Genomic DNA, 4,520 nt, shown 5'->3' on the forward strand with positions numbered 1-4,520 from the left:
ACATCTCCAAAAAATGGAAATTGAGAGATTAATCGAAGACCTTTTACAGTGTGTGAATTTGATCATTTTGGAATATATAATCAAGTGGAAAGACTTGTCGAAGAAGATGCTTCATGGGAGAATGAAGCATTTTGTCAACAACATCCGCCGTTGTGTATGATTTGACGACAAAGCATTCTTTCGAGAGGAAGGAAATGTTATGTAAAAAACTAGTTAATTTTAGGTTATTATTTAATTTTAAGTTTAGTTAGACAAAACGGCACGGTCATAAAATCATGCCCTTTCTCAAAGGGTGCCCATGGCGGTATATAAGCCAGGCAACCCATTGTAAACAATCATCATCTGTCTATTCATATTTTTAATAAAATATTTCTACATATAATTCTGCGTATAATAAGTTTTTCCGCTTGAGGGACTAAAAGCGTCTAATTTGGGAGGTGTGGTCAAGAGCTCAAGACTGAGCTAGGGAAAATGATCAAATTTGAAAGTGCTCAGATTAGGTTGGAACTTGAACAACCGTATAGGTATCATCTTCGTGATTCTAGCGCCATGAACGGTTTGAAAAATGTACTCCGTATGGAGAATTTATTCCGATTTAAAAATCGCCCAATGACCTTCATTTTTGAATATTGAAAAAAAGTTAAAAAAATCATTTCGAGGAATATTCCTTGAAATATTCCATGGAATATTCTTTAGAATATTCCCCAAAATATTCTATAGAATATTGCATTTGGTTGGTTTGGAAAAAAATTTTGCAACTTCACGGATTTAAACCTCGGTCTCTCCACTGCAAGCCCACAGGCTCGACCAGCTCGCCTACATGGTGAATCTTAACATCAATGGGTCACGTTTTATATTTAAATCTTAATGAAGTTTTGGTAGTGTAGAAAAGGGGACAACCCCTAAGGGCCAACCCCTAACCATGTGACTGCGCGCGAAGAACCAGGATCCAAAAGCTTATTGGTTTAATAAACTCTCACGGTTACGGTGCCACCGGTCACATGCAGAAATCCCACCAACAATTTTCGTCCATTTGGCGGGCAGTTTGGCAGAATTCGTCATTTTCAGTGTCGTGGCCAGATCTAGTGGAGTTATCTGGCAGTTAGCCAGTTTTATTGGAGTTTTTCTAGGGGTAACTGGACAAAACTTCAATTAGCCATAACTTTGGCTAGGAGAGGCCTTTTGATGCGATTTTTTTATTTTTTATTTTTATTTTGGGTCTCTTTGAGCTTCTGGAATCAATGGAGAAAGTTTGAAGTCTAACAAAGGTCATCTTTAGAGGATTAAGCTACAAAGAAAATGAAGGAGCCATGAGGGCCTTGAAGGAGAGGGCTATGTATTGGACTGTGTTTCTCTGTTTAAGGTAAATGAACAGGAATTATTAGCTATTTCATATCTTATGAATATATTTAGATGGTTTGTAGAGCCTGTTAAGAACATTAGAAAGCTGAAAAACTTCATTTAATCTCTAGAGGCCATTTTTGCCGATTTGATCAACAGCACTGCAGGGCCTAGCCAGGGGAGCTAGAGTACATTTGCAGCGAACCAGTGGTCATTCTTGACTGAAAAATTCATTCTAAATACATTTAGAAAGGTTTAAACAAGTATTAAATACTTTTAGAGGTTGACAACTCAACAGAGAAGTTTTCCTTGACCCTAGTGCCACGGGGTGCCAACAGTGTGTGTAGGCGACACCAGAGTAGCCAGAGGCTGTTTCTGATGAAACAAAAAGCTATCTTGACTATTTCAGTCATTTTGGAATCAATTGAAGTGGTTTTAGATCATTTTGAGTACTTCTACAACTTGAGAAGTTGATGTGAAGTCGTGGGCAGCCGTGGACAAACTGTGGAGGAGAGCCATTTTTGGGGATGTTGTGCTTGATGTAAGCAATTAATTAGTTGGTATTTGGTGTCTGATCATTTTTGGATACAACAATAGTGGTTTCAGTGATAGAAATAGGAATCTGATGGAGTTTGTGGCATTTAGAAGCTAAGAGAAGCTTAGTGCATCGACAGAAGGATGTGTATCCATGGGAGCCTTAAGTTGTTTACAGGAATTGGATAGCCATTAAAGGGATTTAAAATGGTATTCTTAGCCCTTTTAATTATTTTTGGATTCATTGTGGTTAAGTGTGGAGCTTGTAAAAGAATTTAATTACCTTAATCCCAAAGAGTCTAGTCATGTTGATGAAGATCAAAGGAGATGTAGCCCAAGAGTTGGGGTGAACTCCTATATTATATTGCTGTTGTGTTTTGATATTCTATGGCTGAATTATGTTGCTGATATATATGTTAAGTTTCAACAAATCCAATTAAACTTAAAACATATAAACAAAAGAAAATAGATACACCTCTTTCAAGCTAAAATTCCGCATAATGTTAAGTTCAAGCAAGGTTTTCTTTTATTTAAATCTGAATGGTTACTTCTATTATTTCTTTAGGCAGGGTCTGTAAAGGGCGAGGTAGCTTTCGAATCTCATCCTATATTTAGAGGTGACATATTGAGTAAATGCCCCTACAGTTTATCTCTGTATTAGAAATAAGAAGTTCTCACATTTTCGGATTTAAACTTGGAGTATTTTCGCACTCATTTACATAAATGAAAATGGATACCTTGCACCCTTTTTCAATTACCTTCCATTTTCAGATCAAAGCACTGCACTAAGGCTCTCACTCCCTATTCCTCTTCAAACTCACGAACTGGAAATTGTAGCTCTCTATCGACTCTCTTAAAGAGAGATTTCTCTGCAATCTCTGCTTTCTGACAAGGACTAGGCAATCCCTTCAAGGGGATTCGAATTGCTACCAAATGTAGCTTTTGGCAGCAATGCTCAGTGCTGGATCTGCCCAACATCAGTCCTCTTAGTTGTTGTGTTGCCTCCAGTAGCTTTTGTCCTCCTCTATGTCAGTACTCCCGAACTATCCCTGCCCGTATGTTGTAGAATGATCACCTAGTTCAAATTTCTCAACTTCCTAGCCCTAGAAATAGAATTTTGTATCAATTCATTCTCTCCACGTGTGTTTCCAAATGAACCCCACGTCTTCTTATAATTTTCTGGTTGAGACTTCAACGACTGAGATTAATTCTCTAATCAACATCTAAGATTAAAACTTGACTTGATCCTTCTTCTAGATCATTCTCACCCATATTTTGATTAATAGCCATTAATACTTAAATTTTTCTAAGTTTAGACTTAGGAACCCAATTAAAAATATTAATTATTTTAATAAAATACAATCCAGGTTGAATTTTACCAAATTGTTTATGGGTTCTTTAGAACTCATGTAACTTAGCCTCTCCACCAATTTTCATGCCTAGAGCACATCCGATGCTACCAAAAACTAACTAACATGAGCGCGTACATATATGTAATGGAAGTATCCATGATAGTATAAACTCTCTATGTTGCAAGTGACATATTTTTCTGAAATGAAGTTAGCATTGGTATCTCTATGAAGTGGTGAAATGATAAGTATGCATAAAAAATTTGGTAATATATCTTGTGGAAGCATCATGATTCGCATACTGAAGTAACTTACCCTGTAAATTCCTACAAAAGTTGACAGATAGAAAAACTATCCCACACAAATTGCTAGTGGAAATCCATTATTGTGATAAAATTGTCTGACTTCTTGTGCCCACTAATTCTTACAAGTATCCGAATATGCGTGTCTACATCGTCACTTTAATTAAGTTCAATCCGGTCATGTCTTGTTACTAGTTAATGAAATGGCGCTGCATATAATGCCAACATATTTCTTAATTACAATTGGTGTATCAATACTGAAAATATGGACATCATCTCTACATTGAAAAAGGAATCCCACCATTTGAGAGATTGAAATATGCTTTATAGCAATACCATGGAACAATGTTATAGTTTACTAATAATATTTGGTCAAATAAACTATAAGTTATATTCACATGACATTATATTTTAATTAATTTATTATTAAAAATATTGTAGAATATTTAAAAATTTTATATTTTTACCATCCACTTAAAATAGGGAATTGGTCTAAATTCATAATAAAATATTATTAAAATTAAAAAATCCACAAGAATAACTAAATTTTAACTTTATTTCACATTATTATTAATATCAACTATAAAATAATAATATGTTTTATAATATAATAAGTTAAAATTTCAAATTATTATTAATATTAACTATAAAAGTAATAATATGTTTATAATAGATATGGAGAATTAATTCAAATTCATTGTACAAGTGTAAGTCGCGCTCGTTGACAATTGAGCTCAATACTTCCATGGATTGGATTTAGCCTACCGTGGCAAATTCAATGATAGAGTTGGGAAAAGGATCTAGGACAATGAATGGTTAGGCTTGCTTGTTGGTGACAGGTGTTTGGTGGGCCAGCCCCAAAAACGGGAGGAAGGGTGATCTTATTCTTTCTCTACCTAGTCCACACAACATATTCACGAGGCAGAGGGACGGAGTCAATTTTTTTGTAGGTTTTTTTAGTTTAACTTTGTGGTAGGAATTTATTGAAATTATA

Source organism: Pinus tabuliformis, chromosome 1_2, assembly GCF_031772625.1.
Source record: "Pinus tabuliformis cultivar Carrire ecotype Pingquan chromosome 1_2, CPIR1, whole genome shotgun sequence".
Taxonomy (NCBI): Eukaryota; Viridiplantae; Streptophyta; class Pinopsida; order Pinales; family Pinaceae; genus Pinus; species Pinus tabuliformis.